General features: G+C 38.3%; 1 long non-coding RNA gene across 1 annotated transcript; it reads left to right on the plus strand.

The window, feature by feature from the left end:
- Nucleotides 1-3,837: 3,837 nt before the first annotated feature.
- On the plus strand, nucleotides 3,838-18,222 carry LOC116529437. The gene is made up of 3 exons (XR_004259506.1): nucleotides 3,838-3,983; nucleotides 16,252-16,443; nucleotides 18,056-18,222. It is a non-coding gene; the product is annotated as an uncharacterized LOC116529437 (long non-coding RNA).
- Nucleotides 18,223-23,619: the final 5,397 nt, after the last annotated feature.

The following is a 23,619-nucleotide window of genomic DNA, read 5'->3' on the forward strand; positions in this document are numbered from 1 at the left end:
GAATTTGGATTTTACTAAAATGGAGATTTAGTAATGATAAAAGATAATAATCACAGTGGTTCATAAAATAACATGAAGACATCAAGCTGAACTTCTGGCTATTGATGTTTGATAAAAAGATGCAGAATGTTACAGTGAGCAGACACCAATATAAATTTATCTTAGCATATCTGTACACATCAGAAATTATTTCTGATGTGACAATATTATTGAAAAGATTATTAATATTTATTTCAGAATAAACTATGGTATTTAATGATTTTCAATTCCATATCCTAGAAATCCAAAAATATAAAAGAATCTAGTGCAAAACCAATAGGTGAAACTCAGAAACATGGTGGGAAATTATGCCTAGTTTCTGATTTTCTGTGTCCTTTTTTATCTCTTCCTCACTATTTAATTTCTAAATATATATTGAAGTATTTTTTTAATGTATCATCACGTCATCCAGAGTAAAAGAGCATATGCTGAACTCATCAAAGCTTTGGTTTTACAAGTTGATATTTTTGGTGAACAATCTGTACTTTAAATTGATGAATCTTGAATTATTTACTATAAGAAACTCTGCCACATTGAGTGTAAAATAGCATAGAATATTTGGTAAACTGAATTTGCTCAGGTCCAGGAGAGTCACAGCGCATCTCACTCAGGGCAGTCCCTACTCTCTCTTTGTATTCTGAATCAATGGCTCTGTTGTAGTCAAGGCTACAGTGACGCATTGTGAGGCCGGGGAGAAATACAATCCCAGCCCTGAAGTTGTTGGAAAGAATAGAGATTTGTGGAACACAAATTAGTGTCTAGTATGTTTTAGTGCTACTTCATATCATTAATGACCTGAATTTTCCCTAAGTTTAAGTTTCTTTTGTTATTAACTCAAACCAAAATTACTCTGTTGTTTTTCAACCAAACTGTTTTCTCTTTTATGAAGTCATTTACTCATGTAAGAACAAACTTTCTAAGTATTCACAAAGAGTTTAAACAGTTTTCAGGAAGAGAGTGCAAGGGAAAAATCACAGTTTAGAGACTATAAAAACTACCAATACATTTCCACTGTTATAAATCTCACCGTGACATTATTTTTTTAAGGGGCTGCCAGATGAATCAAGACTAGGAAGAACAATAGCTGGAGGACCTTTAAGCGTTTTGTTTCTATTGACTAAACTGAAGAAATTGTAAGGAATATTCCTATAGGAATATATCTTAGAACTAACTAGCAAATGCTCTTTTTAATTGGTTGAGAAATAACACCATAAATTGATCTTAGTTAACATTGCTTGTCTCCACATACCAACTGGAAGCTTAAAAGAAGTTTTATTTATGTTTTAAAATACTACTGCTTCTTCCAGAAAAAAAGAAAAGTATTCCAGCTTACTTCATTCCTCATTTTTTGATTAAATACACACATGCTCACACACACAAAGTAACCAGAAGGAAATGAATTGACCATAGTCATCTTATTTGAGTTTAAAGGATAAAAGAGACTCTTATGGGAAGAGAATCGAGCAGGATAAATCTGAGGCAAGAGGAAGGAAAAATGAGCACTGTTCACAAAGCATGGAAACAAATCACCTAATTAACTAGCACATTTGCAGTTTCTACCCAGGGGTAAAGCTCTTTGGCTACTAACATGTGAGCTGGCTGAAGAGCTTCTGGAGACATAGATGTTAATAAGAATTCAAAAGGCTGGGTCCGGTGGCTCACGCCTGTAATCCCAGCACTTTGGGAGGCCGAGGTGGGTGGATTACCTGAGGTCAACTGTTCAAGACCAGCCTGGCCAACATGATGAAACCCTGTCTCTACTAAAAATACAAAAATTAGCCAGGTGTGGTAGCCTGTGCCTATAATTCCAGCTACTTGAGAAGCTGAGGCAGGAGAATCTCTTGAATCCAGGAGGCAGAAGTTACAGTGAGCCGAGATTATGCCACTGCACTCCAGTCTGAATGACAGAGTTGAGACTCGAAAGAAAAAGGCAAGGAGAGGAGACGGGAGGGGAGGGGAGGGGAGGGGAGGGGAGGGGAAGGGAAGGGAGGGGAGGAGAGGGGCTCAAAAGATGGTGGATCTGACATACAATCATGATAAATTTGTCTCTAGTCTTTATAGTCCTTACTGATAGGATGGGATCTTTTGGTTAACCTCAAGTGTTTATTGTTGAAATAAATTCATATCCTTTCACCTGAGAAGGGTATAATAAGAGATGGTAGAAAAGGCTTGGTGTGGGTTAGGAATAATGTTTAAGAGGTTCTGAACACTGGATAATGCTGTAGTTTCACTTATTTTGCTATTTGTATATGCCATAACATACATATTATTCATTGTTAGGAAGGCAATCAAGAATTATTTTAATAATAATACATAAAGGATTTCCCCAGTTATCATGGGAAAAACAGGAGTTTAATTCCTGTCATTTCAATTATTTTTTCCAAATCTAATCCGTTATAGATATCAACTCATTATGACTTAGAGCACTTAAAAAAATTCACATACAGTAAACTTCGTTTTTTTGGGTGTGTAGTTCTGTGAGTTCTGGCAAATGCATAGAGTCCTATGACTATGAAGATATAAAACAGCTCCATCACTTCCCAAATTCTATCCTACTGCCATTTATGGTCATCCCCTTTCTCCATACTTAACCCCTGGCAACCAGGGGGTTAAGTGCTTTATATAAAGCCTTTTTCTAGGATATCATTTAAATGCAATCATCCACACACTATTCATTTTTTGACAGTATCTTCAAAATTTCAGGGAGAACGATATGCTTTTTAAAAAAGAAAACAATAAATCAAGGATGTGATACCTGCCAAGTATAGTAGACTTGTTACTGGACATTTAATTATTTTATTAAAAATATATAACATGAGTATTAGTTACGGTTCTGAAGCTACATTTCTTCTTGGACCCTGAAAGGCCAGGCAAGCCCATGTCCATCAAATAAAAATAAAGGAATTCTTGGCTGTAAAGGAGTATTGAGCTGAGGCTACCTCTGAAACAGGGAGGGATAGTTATTCTGGGAAGGGCAAGATCCATTTTCTTATTGGCTTCTGGTTAAGCTGGTCATAGAGAGAAGACCTGATGAATGAATGGCCTTTGAAATTCTCAAATTTGCATGTGAGGGCACATTTGTAGATGGAATTGGTCATTCCACCCAGCTCTTGGATTGAATCCACTGCAATAGTTTTCTTGATGAGTTTCCAGGATGCACAGATCACTACCATGTGGTCTCAGTGGAGAGGCCCCTTAACTAGGCAATGGCATGTGGGAAACTGCACTCCCTTCTGAAAACCTTGAGCAGCTTTGGTTAAAAGCCTCACAGTTTTTCTTTAACAGCAGTCTTTTTCCCTCCACTTAATGGCTCTTTTCTTTTCTCTGCCAAATTCACTGCATTGTTGAGGAATCAGAAATGATCCCATGAAAGGAAAGTGATGATATTAAAGTGGTCCGCAGGGCCTTGTGCAGGTTCAGCCCACAATGCCACCTTCACTCAAAATAGCACATTTACCATTTGATAAATGGTTTTGGATGATAATCTTTTTTTTTTTTTCTTAATTTCAGGATTTGTCTTTCTAAAGTGCTGCAAAGTAATCTTTCAGTTTAACCACAGCCAAATAACCTAAGGTCGAAAGATGTATTTTGATGATTAATTCTTAGTGTTACATTGTAGACATCTCTAGGACTTGTAAATATTTTACTAAATTTCATTTAAAAAGTCTCTGAACTCATTAATATCAGGAAATTGCAAATACATATAAATTATTTAAATATGTATATTAATAGCAAGATAAAATCTTGAAATATTAATGTTATGTGTTACTTTTCCCCACTTATTTATGCACAGCCTTTTTTCCACATTAACTCAAGAAGATCGTTTAATGGGGAACAAAAGATCAAGAAAGAATTTGCCTATATCTCTCCTCCTTCTCCTCCTCTTTTTTCTTTTTAATTACCGAAGTCACATTCTTGATAATCAGCAGGGTGAAAGACCTGAGGTAAACAAGCCCCAGCTGTTATGAATCAATACTAGATTTGGAAAGAAACCCAAGAACCAGATTACTCCATCCACACTGCCCTCCTGCCTTCTTAGAAGCAGGCTATCAAAGAAGAATTAGGGGTTATGGGGCAGAGGACAGGAGGTAGGAACTTCTCCTAGAAGAGTTTGGAGGGGTAAGAGATGAGAGGATGGGACCTGGCTAGACTCTGTGGGAAGGGTAGGGTGTTGCAAGGAGACTGCTGAGGACGTTTGGGGTCTGAGCAAGGCTGAAAAACCCTTCAGAGAAGCACATCTTCCTGCTTTGGGGAAAGCACATGGTTCTCTTCACTGCAAAAGACTTTGATGCTTCCTGATGATCCTGAGAGACTTGTGGACACCCCGCACATGTAGTCCCAGCAGTCCAGAGCATATTTAAGCCCTTGCAACAGAGGGTGGGCATCTTTATATTCAAAGACGGTGGGAAGATGTGAGGGAAAACAGCAACCCCAGGACTGGGATGGGACTGGCTAGCCACGAACCAGCAAAGAATGAAAGACAATCGCTCACCTTTTGAAAACAGGCAACCTAATTAGAGTATCCCCATGAAATAGGATGACTGTGGGCAACACTAAAGCGCAGAAATTCCATGTGTCTCTTTTCTTCCTCTTGCTGCCCCAGTCAGTGCTTTCTCTCCCTCCCTGGGGGCCTGACTTCTATTTGCATCCATTCACAGCTAGCTGCCACCTGACCCCTAACAGAGGTGTCAGCCGGCACATTTTGGGTACAGATTTACATTTTCACAAGCGGCAAGTTAAAGATCATTGAATTCAGAGGTACGTCTCAGGGTGGAATTAAAAGTTTTAGGAGGTTGGATGGGAAAACTTGATGGAAAAATAAAAAGGAATTAGCTATGGTTGTATGAATCAAAATAATGATGTTGAATATAATAGTACATGATGTAATGTCTATAAAACTTCAGAAAATACAAGCTAAATATAGTCACAGATTGTAGATCAGTAGTTTCTTGGAGATGAGAGGGTGTAGAAAGGGGTAGAAGGGAGGGATTACCAAGGGGCACAAGGAGATTTGGTGGGGGGCGATGGATATGTTCAGTGTCCTAATTGTGGTGATGATTTCATGGTTGTATGCTTATGTCAAAAATATCAAAGTGTACACTTGAAATTTGTGAAGTTTGGCCAGGCATGGTGGCTCATGCCTATAATCCTGGCACTTTAGGAGGCCCAGGTGGGCAGATCGCTTGAGCCCAGATGTTCAAGACCACCCTGGACAACATAGGGAGACCAGTCACTATGCATAATTTAAAAATTAGCTGGGCTTGGTGGCAGGTGCCTGTAGTTGCAGCTACTTAGGAGGCGGAGGCAGGAGGATCACCTGAGCCAGGAGGTCCAGGCTGCAGTGAGCCATGATCATGCCATTGCACTCTAGCCTGGGTGACAGAGGCTGTCTCAAACAAACAAAAACAAAGCAAAAAAGAAATCTGAGAAGTTGATTTTATATAAATTATAATTCAATAAAGCTGTGAAAAACAAAACTTGATGGAATAAGGAGCCAGTTCTGCCTTCCTTGAAGCAGAGCAGTCATTTGCCTGCTCCATTAACTCAAAGGGTCACATTTGAGAACAGAGTTATCACTCTTCCTTGAAGCTGACGATGCTATAGGGTGGAGGGGTAAAGTAACTTAAAGAAGCACACATGGTTTGAGCTGTTTCCAGTGTTATCATAAAGCTGCTGTGCTGTGAAATGCCAGGCTGTCTGGTGTCTCAGAGAGGCACGGTTCACCAACCTGTCCTTCATTTCTCCATGGAAGTATTACTTAGCATGAGTGAAGCATCCAGTATTACTAAGCATGAGTGTAAGTACCTAGTGACTGAAGATCTTGTGGGAAAACATATGTTACTTAAGTTGGAGCATTAGACATGGCCCCTACAGCTAAATTAGTAAGTTCTGGTGATTTTTCATTCACTTTTCTTTTCTTTGTGCTACTTCTCTGAATTGGTTAATAGGCATCTCTAATTTAGCCTTGAAGAGAGAAGAGTTTCCTAACCATCCTTTTATGTATGTTTAGGACCTTGTTTAAAGATGTGAAATTGCTTCACAGGTAGGGAATCTTCTTAAAAGGTGTTCGGGGTCATGGGTAATACCACTTATTTTTAAAACATTTGCATTTCAAAGCTCTTTAACCATACGAGATCTTCTGGCTTCTCACTCTTTCTCCTTTTCCCTGTACTTTAGGAAACAGAGTCCTTTGATGTGATAAAGGCCACAGGATGGTTAATGACAGAGCCAGGACAGGAATTGAGGCTGCTTGGCTCCCTGCCCAGTGTTCTCCCCACTCACAAACTCGCAAGAAAAGTCACATGTACCCAGGAGAGAGCTTTCCCATTTGAACTATGTTAGACAGGAAGCCCCTCACACGTGCTGGAGCTTGCTCTGTGTATAAGCTAATTCTCATTTCAATGACTCAGTAAGTCAGACATTCTTGCATTCCATGTGCAAAATATAAAATTGGGCTCCTCAAAATGTTTTTCATTAGCGATGCCCCAAATAAACGTTGACAGGTTAAATGCTTCCATATTCATTCTAAGGAATTATTGTGATTCTGAACTGGAATAACTTTGAATACCAGCCTCATCCTAACAAGGAGCTAAAAAGTATAGTCTGTGCAAAGAGTATTTTATGAAAATAACATTTAAATAATTAAAAGAAATCTTTATAGTCTTTCCTTTCCGGAGGGGATAATGAGTCATTCTTTTTGCTCACCTCTACATATCAGTCAGAAAAAAAAAAAAAAAAAGCCAAACTTCATCAGTATGTGAGATGCATCTGTGGATATAAGCCCCTAAACAATCCCTTCCTCCCTCCCATAAAATTAAATTAATCCATGCCTGAAAGCATAGCCTGTTTCCTTTGCTTATTTTTGTCCTAGAGCATGTCTGATCTCTCTGCTTGTCTCTACACTAATCCTGCTTACGGACTTTAACTCCTTGAGGTCAGGCAAGGATGCAGCACAGATATTAATTTAAAATGTTGTGAGATTATGCAACCACCTATGTCCCTAATGTATTTTTAATATATTTTGAGGTTTTTCTTACCTTTGTTTTGTTTGTTTGAGAACTCTTTTCTGGGATGAGGACAATGCAAACCACCAAGAAATCCATTAATAACCTTCCAGAATGCATTGAGTACCAGGGTTTGGGAGTGGGTCTCCAGGTGACCAGCGGCTCATCTCGGCTGTACCACAGGAGGGAGCATTTAGATAAAAAGTGGATGCAGGGGCTGCCTTACCCTGAGTTTAGATCCTTGTAGCAGGGAGCGCCTTCAGGAGTATCAAATCATTTTCTGAAATGAGGATCTCATCCCATTCTGTCAAGGGAAGGGGCACTATCTTGGTTTAAGGCAGTTATCTAAGGCAACGTTACTGCAGCTCCAGGGAGGAGGGACACAGGAGGATCATCTGGGAGTAGGAGGAGGGGATAGAGCAGGAGAGGATTTAACGGACACATTCTATGAGCCTGGTCACCACGGATTTGATCAAATACTTTTTTTTCTTGTTTTTTTTTATTGAGACCTCTAAGACTGTTGGTTTGATAGTCTAAGAGTAAATAGATCATTTTTTTTGTCCATTCAGGGATATAAAGTTATGCTTGCTATTTAGTCTAAATATATATTTCATGGTTATAGCAAGTATCCTCTTTATGTTGTCTGCCAATGGAAACAATCTCCAAGCTAAGCAGTCAGCTGAATGGATTGTCTTTCATAGCACTGATAACCAGCCAGCTCACTCTAATATTTCAAAAGCGTAATGAACCCCATGCCCCACCACCAATATCCAAAAGCAGTTCTAGAACCAGCAAAATTCTATATTGGTAACAAAGACAGTAGGCTCTTCCAGAGCAAGTGCTTTGCTGGCCTTCTAAGAAATAATGATAATAAAATAAAAATAAAGTAATTTTGGGGTCAAAGCAACATAGAAAGCATTTCTTAAATAGTTCATTACTTCAAAAAGCAGGCACGAAAGAAGAATATCTTTCTGTTTATGACAGTTATCTAATAATTTTATTTTAGTAGGCTTCAAAACTAAAATCTTGCTGTGTATCAGAGTTTTTAATGGTATTAACTCTCAATGTAGGCGAAAGTGTTAAATGTGGTTTATGCAGCTATCCTAACTCCACATTTGATAATAAACATTTAAAAGCTTTGAAACAGTTGCTTTTCATAATTTTTTCTCAACTCTCTGTCAATGGACTCTCAATATATATCGCAAGATAATACATCCCCAGGAGGTTTCGCGCTATCAGATTTAGGAAACCAGAAAAATAGCTTGAGATCCAAAAAGATGAGTGGTGACATTTCAGACATGGTGACAGAATGTGGGGAAGCTATTTTGAGACCAAAGCTACCCAATAGTCAGACACTAGGTATAGAGAAGGTGAACAGGCTAATCCAATTTAATTGTCTTTTTTTATTATTATTTTTAGAAGATATTTCTACTGGTTACAGAAATTTTTATGCAAACATATTATACATGATTATCCTTTTATATTGTGCTTGAAATAAAAGAGAAGGTTAAAAAAAAACAAGATTATTCAAGCATGGTATAGGAGAGAAATCTGGACTGGTAGTCAGGAAAGTTATATAAATATGAAAAGGAGATACTTGGTCATTGATTTTGGGTATTCCCCTCCCCCCCACACTAAGAATACAGAGGTCACTTTCAGGATTGAACTGCATTTTAAATGGAAACCTGACCAATTAGATTAGAGTTCAGTCTCTTGTCTGTCGAGACCCCACAGCCAACCCTTAATTGCTACTGTGATCACGAGTTTGTTAGTGACCTACATGGGGGTCTAATATTTCACATTTTAAAATGTAGATGTTGACCAAGTTGGCCTCTAAATCCCTTTTTAGATCCAAGCTATCAATCTTGAGTATGTAATCCTGATTGTATCTTTTATACACATGAAGTGTTAGGACAAGTGCTGTGCTGGAACTGACTTGTAAGACCATGCATCTTTCCAACTCCTCCTTCAGTGATATATCTTTGGTATTTTGACATCAGCCAGAGTGGGAATATTTACAACACAGAAACTGGAAGACTACAAATGAGGGCTTCATCTTCCCTGCACAAAGGGAAGATTGTTTAATCTTTACCAGTACTCACTGAATAAGTTAATATACATGTAAAGCTTTTGGAACAGGGCTGGTACATTGTAACATCTATTTAACAGCTATTTGGGAAATTCATCTTGATAGGAAATTGCTGCTTTTCAACGATGATTTTCATTGGATTGACAAAATTTAAAGGTTGTTTTCAACTAGCTGATGCTCCCGTTTCTCTCTGATGTCTGATCTTACTTGGGTCTATCCTGTCTTTTAAGTCCTATAGGGCTTAAAGTTTGCATGACAAGACTGATGTCTTGTCTTGTATTATTTTCTAATTTTTAATGTATGAATTGTGTCTTGCCAGCTAGAAAGCACTTTCATGGAGTGCAGCAGCCACATTTTTGCCTTTTATGTCTCTCTTATTTAGCCTATATAGATACCTGACACTTGAGTTAATTGAACAAAGTCAAGGATGAGGATAGTGAAAGGGAGAATTTTTTTTTTTTTTTTTTGAGATAGTGTCTCACTCTGTCACCCAGGCTGGAGTGCAATGGCATGGTCTCTGGTCACTGCAACCTCTGTCTCCTGGGTTTAAGCAATTTTCCTACCTCAGCCTCCTGAGTAGCTGGGATTAGAGGTGCCCGCCACCACACCTAGCTAATTTTTGTATTTTTAGTAGGGACGAGGTTTCACCATGTTGACCAGGCTGGTCTTGAACTCCTGACCTTGTCATCGACCCACCTTGGCCTCCCAAAGTGCTGGTATTACAGCAGTGAGCCACTGCGCCCGGCTGAAAGGGAGGATTTTTTTAAAATCCCAAACATCCTGAATTTCAGGTTGTCTCTGATTCTTTCTTTACCTTTCCATTCCACTCTTGCTCATTTTCTGTCTTTCACCTACACTCTCACCTATGTTCTCTTTCTCTTCATCTAGATTGCCTACTCACAGAAGGCAAGAACAGTACCATGTACCTGTTTGTAGTGCCTTATACTTTACAGTTCTTCAGTGCAAACAACAGAAACTAACTTTTACTTAATCTAAAATTATATTCATTGAAAATATATATAGAAATTTAAAAGCTAAGAAGGAATTACTGAGGATTCAAGCTTGAGACCAACAGAATCTCTTGACCTCATGATCCACCTGCCTTGGCCTCCCAAAGAGCTGGGATTACAGATGTGAGCCACTGCGCCTGGCCCCAGAGTTGCCTGCAGCAGACAGCATTTGGGGATGTTCCCCGGGCACAGCCAATGGAATCTGTCCACTCTGTCTGCTTCACACATGCTGTGTCACTCTGCTCACAATTCAAACATCCCTGGATGTAGAATGATTAAACAAACTTAAGCTATATGCCCACCCTTGGCTATACCTGGGGAGTGAGAAGAAGGATCTCTCAGCCTTTGACAGCCTTTTAACTTTTTTAGAGGGAGTACAGACTCTTGGATTTACTGTCTCATCAAGGCTGTGCATGTCTTTTAAGAAAGGGGCAGGAAAGCTCACCAGCTTCCAAATGACAACTGTCCATTAAACGATTCAATAAGTATTTGATTCTTTGGTTGATGATAAATGAGAAAATATGGGGGTTAAAATATTTTTTCACATGTATTTACTAGGAAAGAGTATCTTTCCATAAACGTTGATGTTAATTTTTTACAACTTCTAAATTACCTAGGCCAGGAGCAGTGGCTCATGCCTGTAATTCTAGCACTTTGGGAGGCTGAGGCAGACAGATTGCTTGAGTCCAGGAGTTTGAGGCCAGCCTGCGCAAGATAGTGAAAACCTGTCTCTACAAAAACTAAACAAATTAGTCAAGCACAGTGGTGCACCTGCAGTCCCAGCTGAGGTAGGAGGATCACTTGAGGTAACAAACAGAATGACAAAAGTCCCCTAGACCTTGGAATGTCCGGAGACCCCCACCCTTGTCTCCGCCCAGGAGGTGAATCACAGAATCCCCTAGCCCTTGGAATGTCCGAAACCTTTTCATCCCCATCCCCGCTCCTCACCCCCACACCCAAGGTGATTTTTCGGGTATAAAAAGTCATGGCACCCTTCTTTTGACACCACAGGTTGGAGAGACGTGAGTCCTCTGTGGTCGCCGGCATAATAAATGACCCTGCAATCTGGCATACTTTTGTCTTGGTACTAACTTTCTACGCTCGGTCCAATACAACAGCACAATATCACACTTGCAAAGGTCGAGGCTACAGTGAGCTTTGATGACACCATTGTCCTCTAGCCTGGGCCACAGAGCAAAACCTTGTCTCAAAAAAAAAAAAATCTAAAATAATTAATATCCAAAATTAGGAATAAAAAGATAAAAATATTTTCAACAGAACCCTATTTTAACAGAAAACCACTATTAGAGGTCTCTTATAAATTCAATTATTCCTGTATCCAATTTAGGCATGGTTGTGAAAAAAAAAAATGCTGAGACAACTAGCATGTTGTCTAGGACCACAATCTTCACTGGAAGGGCGTTGTTGTGATATCTATGTTTATTACTGAAATTATTTTCCCATAATTCATAAGGTTGTAGTGACTACCACAAAGTGCTGGACTAATTAAATTCATTGCCAACTGTTTCAGGGTCCATTAGGTTGCACAGGTCACAGTGGCTTCCATAATAGCTTCAGTCCTCTCCTGCACTGAGCAGTGAGGAGTGAGCCCAAAGGAGTTTTGTTTGTTTGTTTGTTTGTTTGTTTTGTTTTAGAGACAGGGTCTTGCTCTGTAGCCCAGTAGGCTGGAGTGCGGCGGTTCAATAATATCTCACTGTAACCTCAAACTTCTGGGCTCAAGGCAACCTCTTGCCTAAGCCTCCCAAGTAGCTGTCACTATCCATGCATGCCACCATGCCTGGCTAATTTTAAATTTTTTGTAGACATGGGGTCTCACTATATTGTCCAGGTTGGTCTGGAACTCCAGGGCTCAAGCGATCCTCCTGCGTTGGTCTCCCAGAGTACTGTGATTACAGACAAGACCCATTATGCTCGGCCCCAAAGAGGATCTTAAGAGTGATAGTATGACAATCCAGGCAGAGTCAGGCTTTGGTGGGATGATCTGCTTGTAGAATTTATGCACTCATTCATTTTTCATGCATTCATCAAATATTTGTCAAATATCTAGTATTTTCCCAGGCATTGTACAAGACGCTGAGGACAGAATAAACTAATACAGTTGCCCCTCTGTATCCATTGATTCAACCAATTGTGGATCAAAAACATTTGGAAAGAAAACATTCACAAAATTTCTAAGCAAAATTTGAATTTGCCATGTGCCAAGTACTATGCAGAATCTGCACACATGAAGTGATGTGTAGGCATTTTATTGTGTATTATACATAATCTAGAGATGATTTAAAGTATAAATGAGGATGTGCATAGGTTATATGTAAATACTATTTGTTTATGTGTCTATTCCTTCTACCAAACTGTAAGCTGTGGATTTTAGTATCTGCGGGGAGGAGGGTTGAGGCTGTGGTGAGTCCAGTGGGTTTTGGGACCAATCCCTCATGGATACCAAGGGATGACTGCATTTAACCAGCATACGCGTCAGCCATATTGGTAACTTACAGTTAGCATCCATTCTAATTTGTCAGAACCTCTCTTGTACTGCTTGCTAAATATTTTGAGTATCATCTCTGGATATGAAAATGGGTAAGACAAGGTTCCTATTCTCAAGAAGCTTACAGTTTGATAGAAGGGATAGACACATAGGCAAATGAAAGATACATGGTATGGGCAGTGCTATTCTTCACCTGGTCATCTATTTATTCTAGCTTATTTCAGGTTTGGGGGCTTCTTCACATGATTAATTTTCATTGTAAAAATTAAATCCATCCAGAAACAAAGTAAACGTTGCTATGTTAATGACCAAGATATTGCTGGAACGAACTCTGATAAATTCTTGGAAATGATTTATTTTCCCAGGCAATGTCTCTCGCTCTAATAAATTCTTGGAAATAGTTTATTTTCTCAGGGCTTGTATATTCATACAAGCATGATGAATTTCATAATGAGAGAGAGAGACAGAAAGTAGCCAATGAGCAGCTATGTTCCTTCTTTTTCCCAATTATTTTCTGTAGATTTTCCTGGAACTCTAAAAACAAATACCTACTGAGAACCTACCAAGTATCAGGCATTAGATATGAGGGCTGAAAATATAAACATTAAACAGATGTGGCTTCTTTAAAAAACTGCAAATAATTTAGAATGGCTAAACGGAATATGTATATTGAGAAAGCAGAATCCCAGAGAAGTTAAATAATTGGCCCCAGTTTGCTAACTCTTCACCTCTTCATATAACTGTGTAACAATTAATTTTTAGGATATGATGAGTAAAACCTAGTCAATACAAACCAGTATCACCATTTTTCTTTTCTGTTTGATTTTTTTCTGCACTTGTGCCACTCTGGATTTCATTAGAGAGGTAAGACTGAATTAAGTCTTACCCCATGCAAACAGTGTCTTAAATTTGATTTTAGCTCAGTTAATAAATGAAGGAGACAAAAAAGCGACAGCATCTATAGCATGGTTGGTTAGAATGATGAGGTTGTTAGCATTTTGGTTCCTCATCTTTCATTTTTCATCTGGGGCCAATATCATCTTGCCACACAGAGGCTTCTTTGTACCTTACTGTTTGATTATGCCCATGTTTATTTTACAGGCAGCTGGTACCTATGAGGTGAGACACCACGACTGTGTGTGTTCATTTTTAAGGAGCTGCTGGTACAGCAGTGCACATTAATGAGCAGGTGAAAGCTACATAGTAGCTCCAGTAGCAAGATGACAGTCAAATTCTAAGTGGTGATGTCTGAAGAGGAGTTTGGGAAGCGCAGACTCTGCCTTTCTCATGCACTCATACAAAAAGTCACCTGGGGAACACTAGATTCTAGGTACGTTGTTTAAAGAGGAAACAGGCTGGGCAGTGGCTCAACCTGTAATCCCAGCACTTTGGGAGGCAGAGGTGGGCAGATCATTTGAGGTCAGGAGCTCGAAATCAGCCTGGCCAACATGGTGAAGCCCTGTCTCCACTAAAAATACAAAAATTAGCTGCACATGGTGGCTTGTGCCTGTAATCCCAGCTACTCAGAAGGCTGAGGCAGGAGAACTGCTTGAACCCAGGAGATGCAGGAGGCAGTCAGCCAAGATTGCACCACTGCACTCCAGCCTGGGTGACAGTGTGAGACTCCAACTAAAAAAAAAAGAAAAAAATGTGTTTAGCAGGCAATGAAATGCTTGCAAATAAATTCCAGGTTAATATTTTCAATTTTAAATGCGGCCAAAACTAATCACCTTAGGATGCTTTCTTCTACTTCATACCTCAATCTTTGAGTGAAATGTGCATCTTCGCCCCTACAAATGAAGAGAACTGGGGATTCTCCCTGTTTTAAACTTCTAGAGACTTTTTGGCCTGCTGTGAAAAAATGAGTATGATTGAAAACAGTCATTATTTAGTTAATATTTTATTGTTTATTCAAACTCTTCTTTCATTTATAGGCAACAAATATTTGTGTGTAAATTAAACAGGAATATTATTGTTTTAAGTCGGACTATTCATATTTTAAGTGACCTAAAAGCCTTTAAGATCAAGAACTTGTAAAGTTACCTCCATGTCTGTTTCTAGAAACTTCCTCATCCTATTTCTTTTCTATACAATTTAAAAAAGATAAGTATTTATTTAATGCGTACTGCTTGCTAGGTAAAACGGAAGAAGGAAAGGGAGGAGGGAAGGAAAGAAGAGGATGGGGCAGCACAGGAGCAGTTTACAGCACACATTCTGGTGCCAGGCTGCCATTGTCTAAACTCCAGCTCTGCCACCTTCGAGCCATATGGCCCTGGACATGTTCCTCGATTTCTCTGTGTCTTAGTGTCCTCAAATATAAAATTGATATAACAAGAACATTAATAACTTCATAGAGTTTTTTGAGGAATAAATAAATAAATACTTGCAAAGCACTAGAACAGTGCCTGGGCATACAGTAAATGCTATCTAGGCATTTGATAAATAAAGTCATCATGATCACAGTGTTAACGGTCAACATTTGCTGAGCCCATATTCTGTGCCAGGCACCGTGCTAAACAATTTGTATAGATTAACTCCTTTAGCCCTTACAACAGTCCTATGAAATTAGTATTATCATTATCTCCGTTTTATAGATGTAGGAACTGAGAATTAAGGCAACCAGGTATCTAGTTTTAAGATCATAGATGTAAGTGATTAGAAGCAATTTGGAATCTACGGACCCTGAGTATAAAGAGCCTACATCCTCACTGAGCTTACAATTTAGTATAAAGTATGTACAATAAAGGCAATTCCACAGTAATATAGTTTGGATATTTTTCCCACTTGAATTTCATGTTGAAATGTAATCCTCAATGTTGGAGGTGGGACCTGGTGGGACATGTTTTGGTCAGGGGAGCAGATTTCTCATGAATGGTTTAGCACCATCTCCTTGGTGTTGTCCTTGCAATAGTGAGTTCTTATGGAGATCTGGTTTTTTAAAGGTGTGTGGCACCATCCCCCTGTCTCTCTTGCTCCCTCTCACCATGATGCGTTGACTCCCCTTCACCTTCTACCATAATTGTAAGTTCCCTGAGGTCCTCACCAGAAGCAGATGCCAGCAGCATGCTTTCTGTACAGCCTGCAGAACCATGAGACTATTAAGCATTTTTTTCTTATTCATTACTCAGGCTCAGGTATTGTGTAAGAATGGCCTAATGCAACCAGTAAACATTTTTATGAGTACAGGAAGCAGTACACACAACTGCAAAAAAAAAACAATGGTTCAAACATATCTCATCTCAACCAAGAATTCACTTAATACATGTATAATATACTCTCTCTCTGGCATTGTTTTCTGTGTTCCTTTCTCCGTTTTAGTGAAGATAAGTTAGATTGTGGAGAAACTATTAACATATTTAACGTCTCTGGGGCAAAGGTGGCATTATTTGTTTAAAGGAGGTGCTTCATGAATAATTTACACAACCTTCTTTCAAACTTTTATAAACAGATTTTTGCATCTTAACATTTTTTGGTAGATGTGAAAAAATTATTCCTTCAATAACAAACACAAAAGGAACCTAAAGTGCCACTGCATCAATTAGGAATGCATTTATCTCTTCAACTTGGGTTTACTTTTTTTTCTTTTCATTTCACCATTCTCAGCACCTAGCACGGCTCTTAATCGTTAAGATGTCTATTTCTGTGGAGGCCCACATTTTCATTCAAGGTCGGAAGAGAGAAGGAGAGTAACAAGCTTCTCAGAAGCCTCTGGCAAATGTTCTCTTACATTACTATGATTTCACTGATATAAAATATGTCATATGACTATCCTACCTGTAAAGAAGTTCACAAAAGGTAATTATTCTACTATTGCTCTTGATTAATAGCTTGGCCGGGTATGGAATTCAAGATTGAAAACCCTTTTCATAAAGAATTTGACAATGTAGCCCTGTTTGTTTTTTAGTTTCTAGAGTTGCCTTAAGACTATGATATTATTCTTATACCTGATCCTTAATAAATGATCTTTTCGTTTTCTCTCAAAATTTTGGAATCTTTTCTTTATTCCTATATTCCAAAATTTCATGATGATGGTCCCTGTGTAAATCATTTTATTGTTGTTGTTCATTATAGTGGAGGCTCAGTGGGCCTTTTAATCTGGATTTCAAGTCTTTAAATTTTAGAATGTTTTGTGATTTATGCTTTTGATCACTTCTTTTCATCTGTCTTCTTTCTTCCCTATGAAACTTCACTTACTAGATATTTGACTTCTGCATCACGTTTCTTTAACTTTGAGCCTTTATGATGAACTATTTTTCTGCTATAATATTTTTTATTTCCTAAGAGCTTCTACTTGCTGTAGACTGGATAGGGAAAATGTGGCACATATACACCATGGAATATTATGCAGCCATCAGAAACGATGAGTTTGGGTCCTTTGTAGGGACATGGATGAACCTGGAAACCATCATTCTCAGCAAACTGACAGAAGAGCAGAAGATCAAACACCGCATGTTCTCACTCATAGGCGGGTGTTGAACAATGAGAACACATGGACACAGGGAGGGGAGCACTACACACTGGGGTCAGTTGGGGGGAAATAGGGGAGGGAGGGTGGGGGGTGGGAAGCTGGGGAGAGATAGCAAGGGGAGAAATGCCAGATGTAGGTGATGGGGAGGAAGGCAGCAAATCACACTGCCACGTGTGTTCCTATGCAACAATTTTGCATGTTCTTCACATGTACCCCAAAATGTAAAATGCAATAAAATAAATAAATGGGGAAAAAAAAAAAACAAAAACTGTTGTTCCTTAATTCAATTTCCAGTATCTCTCTGAGGATACATACATATAACTATATATGCATGTGTATTTGAATAGTATATCATTGACATGGTTTTACATGGTTTCTGTATTTATGTCCATGGAATGTATGTCTGATAAATAGCACATAAATCAAATTATTGTGAATGTTAAAAATATTATCAAGCATTTCTTATTTAGACAAAGTGAAACCTTCCAGAGCTAACTTAATTGTTTAGCTTAAGAAAAGAAAATATTTTCTTTTCTATCTGTGAAAGAATCTTTGTTCTTTTAGTAAGTTGTGGTTCAAAAAGAGCAATTATAAAAATGTCAAAGCCATGACCCATCACAATCTCTCCTTTGATGAGACTGCGGTTGATGCTCTATACCAGTGATCCATGGGTTCCCTGATGATTAGACAGGTATGTTTAAACCCTGCAGTGAATCAGTGTGTATTGTTACTGACAGGCTTTAATCTGGAGATATTTAATGATACAGTGCAGCCTCATAGCTCTCTGTAACTCTCTTAAGGGACCCACATCAAAGGGAACATTGTGGTTATGGTAATTTTAAAATGTCTCTTGGTTTGTATCTAACAGATAATAGAACATACCCTGTTCCATTCTATGATTTTTTTTTCTTTTAAATTTCTCTCATTTTTATCTTCTAGCACATCTGAATGCTCTGCTTACTTGAAGAACCACTCTTGTATCCACAATATGCTTGATATCTCACACCTGGCTGCTTTCCAAATGGCAGACTGGTTTTAAAACTATCAGCAAAATTTGGTTAAATGGTCCACTGTGTGTTGATTTAATAATAAAGATCTCTATTAGTGGTCATTGTTTATTGCCTTTATTGATACTCTGGATTTTTTTTTTTTTTAATTTTCCTCTTCCAACATGTAAATCTCCATTCTCAGATAATTTCTTACCACTGCTAAAGTAGTTCCTTATATTATTTTTTCTCCATTTAGATGACAAACTTCTTGATGATTAAGACTTGATTTTTTTTTAAAAATAAAATTGCTGTATTCCACTAAACAAGAGACCTAATTGATAATTTCTGTTTCCTATTTTGTACAACCTAAATACTTCTTTTTTTTCTTTGGTACATTTTCCTAAATTTCCGAGGCTCCAATTTTCTAGACAACATAGTGCTCCTTGTATAGCAATGCTGGTCTTCCTCACCATTATATGAGGATATTACCCATCAGAAATGAGAAGGGTTTAGACAGCTGGGGTTTTCAGTGTATGTAAGTGAATGTGTGTATGTGTGTGTATGTCTCTGAGTACACATGTGAGGGTGAATGTGTGTGCATGTATTCTGGTCATAGAGACATAACTAGAGATTCCATTGACCTCTTAGTCACCTGCATGGAATGCAGAGGTAGGAGCCTGCTTCTGAGTAGAGTGATGCCACTCACAGGCTCCTCTACTTCTATATCCTTTGAGGAAGCTTCAGAGAAACCTGAGTTTGAATTTCATCTTTACTGCTTACTGTGTGCTGTAATTATCCATAATAGCGAGATAATATTTTTCCCTTATCATAAGAGTGATGTGAAGCCTAAATGAGGTCATGCATATAAAGTGTTCAGCACAAATGGAAACTTAACAATCTCCCAACACTTAGGTAAAGAAATGATATGCTTTCTCTAGGCGATTTTTCTGGAAATAGAGCAATATTGAGAAAGGTCTTACTTGGACTCTTTTTTGATGGCATTTTCAGAATAGAGCAGGAAATTATCCAACTTGCCAGAGACTGCTAGCTGCAAATCATCCCTTCTTATGGAGAACAGGTAGAAAATGCAGGAGGTGAAATAAAGAACATGTTGAACTAGAGAATGCTGTTTCTTATGCATGTCAAATTTGTTTCCTTCTCTTGCACTAGCTGTTCCTTCCGCTGGAAGACTGTCTATATGCTGGCTCCACTTATTGTTCAGAACTGAGAGTAAATTTGCATTTCTCAGAGAGCGTTCCTGACCATCCAACTCAAAGTACTGTCACTTTATCTAGTTCTTTCCTCGTCTGTTTTGCATGTCTGTTTATTTCCCTCCACTAGAACCTAAGTTTTGTGAGAGCTGGCCCTTTGTCCATCTGGGTCACTGAATCCCAGTGGGTTACTCACAGATGTATTTAGTACATAGTAGGGGTTCAAAAAATATTTCTTGAGAGGTTGTTTAAATGCACAGATTATATTTTAACAAAGAAAGTGAACAGAAGGCAGTTGGTCCCTGATTTATTACCAGTAGTTCACTACTCTCTATGTATGAAGACACCACTTACTGATGGTTATAAAGCAGATGCTCAATAATTTTTTTAAATAAACAGAAGGGCAAGGAGCCAATGTAGTTTATAGTGAAGGGTAGTCACGGACACTGAGAGTATATTTTAGACACAATTTATTAACGGCCAGCCTTAGGCTGAGGCAAAATAGAACAGAGGATGCCAAGGTCCTTCGTGCCCAGACAGTCAGTGCTCACATGTTCCCTGTAACTGCCTGGGTACCTTTCTCTGAGTCACCAGTCCTGAATCTTAATTCTTTTTGTAGCACCTGCATTCTGCTCCTTTATCCTTCCATCAGTCAAATCTTAGATACTGTATGCCTCTTTCTCAAGAAGCCTTGCTCAACGCATGGTGCTTTCAACAGTGATGAATATTTTTCTCTCTGACTTCTCATGAAACCATGATAATAAAACAAATTAGAATGTATTTTAACATCATTCTCCCTTGTTCGCCGTCCAGCTAATGAGCAGTGGGCTGGCTAAAGAAAGACGGGCATGAAGCAGGAAAATACTTTGGTGAAAAATTCAAGAAAGGGCCAATATCCATTAAAAGACTGAAAGAGGAGATTTTTGGGCCCACCTCCACTGGGGACAGAAATTCCATTCTGCTAACACCCCTCCACATCCATTGTCTGAAGGATGTACTGCTGTTGGGTCATAAGTGGGCTCCAGTGGCCCATGTTGACCTTTTGAAATTCCCATGGGACTGCAAATTCTATCTATTTGGGAAGCAGTGAGCCATAGCTAATTACAGGCCTATGGTATTAGTGGAACGGCTTCAGCTTTTTACATTGGCTTGATTGAGAACTGAGAAGATGTAAAAGTGTGACATGTTTTTCTGTAATCATAATCAGGTAATCTTGTTTCATAATCATTCATACTTCCTAATATTTATTGAACAGTTAATATGTGTTGAGTACTTTTGTAAGTGCTTAACATGCAGTTTTTTATTTTAACTCATTTTTACAGGAAAGGTTTACAGAAGGCCAGAAGGGATAGGGGATTTTGCCAGAGGTCATTCAGGTAATAGGAAGCTAAGCCAGAAATTTGATCCCAGCTAGTTTGACCCCATAGTTCGAGCATTAATCAATCCTGAACCACACTAGCTCTGACAAGGATGTAAGTGAGCAGTGATTACTACCTGACTTAAAACATAATGGGAATTATTCCCAATGAATTCCAACATATAAAATCAAGGGACATTTCTTCTTGCCATAGAAAATCTATTTGATAAGTACCAAAAAGTAGTTCAAAGGTTATCGAAAACAATTTCTAATAGTTTAATTTGTTAAAAGAAATGGCTTATCTTATTAAGCATAGTCTCTAAGGCAAAAGAACTGTACTTTGCCAATGGCCTCAGGAAGGCTATCATGGGTTATTTTTCTGGATGGATTTTCCATCTGTTCCCACTAGATGGTGCATGGGTTACACAAACACCCCAAATCTCTTGAGAGGAATTATCCCAAAACAAAACAAAAAAAAGAGAGAAATTGAGCAGGGAAAGGTAAATGTGGAATTTGGACTCAGTCGAAGATTGAAACACCCAAAACAGTGACTTGCTAACAAATAAAGCCTGGGTTTCGAGTTCCATCTTTTTTTTTCCTTTCAGAATAAACACTAATAGCTACTTAATCTGAGTTAAAGAAAATTTGAATAATAGTCAAAAGCCGTCTAAGAGTTTGTTTTTTCAGAAAATTGTATTACCTATAATTGCAGCCAGGACTGGCACTTGGAAAAAGATATTGAGGAACCAATTCCAATGAGCCAAATAAGCGCTTCCTTTAATTTTAATATGTGTTTTTCTAGAACCAACCAGAATCTGCAAATTTTTATTTCTTCCTAATTTTCCTCAATTGGTTTGTAATAAAAATTGTCACGAATAGCCAGTTACCACTTTCTAATAATCATATGACAAATTATTATGATATTTTAAAATTCCAGATAGTGTAATAAATAGGACCAGAAAATTCTGGGAAATCCCATGAGAATAAATTTGAAAACCAGTAGTCACTAATTCTATTTGAACTTTCATGTCTTCTTCGACAAAATGAAACAGTAGCTCACCAAAACTCTTTTCAGACTTCTTTATTACCTCTAAAGAAAAAGAGAACATTCTGGGTGCTTATACCCAGAAACAGACACATGTACAGATGCACTCCCCTGTTTGAGTCGGAGAGTTATGTTCTATTTCCAGAATCAGGAGTATGTGGAAACGTTATTATGTTTGCTGAAAGGGTATGAAAAAAAAAACCTCACTTACGTAGAAGGATGAAGTCGTAATTGGAACTAGGTGCTGCACAAGACAGTATTACCATTCACTGTATTTTTCTCAAGTCATGTAGATTCTACTTTGAGGCAAAAATTGTTGATGTGATTATAGGTATTACTTTAGATTAATTTATTTTCACCATATGAGAAGTTCTTTTCATTTTTTTCTCAGGTCTATCTATTTGACAACTGTTAGCTGTTAAACATTAAAAATACCCAGTTGCCATTTTTATTTTGGACTAGATCCAGATTTTAAAAATCAGGTTTTAGATTAAAAACAAATTGGATATGACCCAATGAACAAACACACAGGTAAAATAAATAATGTCCACAAAACAGTTCTATTATCACGATGCTTATTTCCACACTTAGATGAAAAATGTTGACCTAACACCCCTTCCATTTGTAGTGGTAATGAAGCCAGAGTACCTGGTTGGCTCACTTCTTCCCTGTGCTGACTTCTCATCCCTGAGTTTAGTTCTCTTGTATTTCCTTTAATGATTCGGTACCACCTTTCTTTATGGAGAAGAGGGTTGAGAGAGTGACACTGAGCTGAAAGTGGGTGCCAATGCTGCATAGCTGAAAAGCAGCACCACTGTGGGAAGGGTGCTTTCTTCCCCTTTGAGGGGGGTATTAAAGTGTAGGATCCTGTCTGAAGCTAAAGTGCAAAGCCTAATTTGTTTTCATGATGATTGCTTTTGCTCTACTGAACTTCATAGGCAATTGTCGCGTTGACCATTTTATGGCCATTCACTATTCTAACTAAGAGGCAACTGCCAAAGTATGCAGACATTCAGCAGGTATCTAGGGTGCTTTTAAAAACTAAACATCCTTCTAAGCAATATAGAATAAGGCAGGATGGAAAACATACCGGGTGAGTAGAAAAAGGGTAGGAGATCAAAGAGCCATCTGTGTTTCTCCTCTCTGACATCTTCTGATGCTTATTTATAGTCACCCCACTTTTGCATTCAGTATTTCTAAAGATTGAGTAGAGCCATCTCCCACTTAATTAATCATCAACTTCATCTCACTCCATTCATAAATGGGTCAATAAATGCACCAACCCTTAGTTGTGCTGGATAATCTATAATTTAATCCTGGTGTGGTGGCTCAAACCTGTAATCCCAGCACTTTGGGATGCTGAGATGGGTAGATCACGAGGTCAGGAGTTCGAGATCAGCCTGACCAACATAGTGAAACCCCATCTCTACTAAAAATACAAAAATTAGGTGAGCATGGTGATGTGTGCCTGTAATCCCAGCTAATTTGGAGGCTGAAGTAGGAGAATTGCTTGAACTTGGGAGGCAGAGGTTGCAGTGAGCCGAGACTGTGCCATTGCACTCCACCTTGGGCAACAAAGCGATACTCTGTCTCAAAAAATAAAAAATCTATAATTTAGCACAGAACATAGAAAGTATTCAGTACAAGTTTTTTAGGATACATAAGTGGATGCAAAAATAGTTCATTTCCCTGAAAAGAGTTTTAGTCCCAGAAAGAAATCAATCCTTAATTGAAAATACAAAGAACATTTGATTGTAGTATAACCAATCATTTTATATCAGAATACAATGCTTTATTTCCAAGAAAAATGGTCAGTAATACGCTCTGCATATGTCCCTTTAAAGCTAATGTTTCAGGAAAAATAAAAAGGATTATGTAAGGTTTCAGTTACCACTGAATAG

This window comes from Sapajus apella, unplaced genomic scaffold (genome assembly GCF_009761245.1).
Source record: "Sapajus apella isolate SASKATOON/1434 unplaced genomic scaffold, GSC_monkey_1.0 scaffold3, whole genome shotgun sequence".
NCBI classification, from domain to species: Eukaryota; Metazoa; Chordata; class Mammalia; order Primates; family Cebidae; genus Sapajus; species Sapajus apella.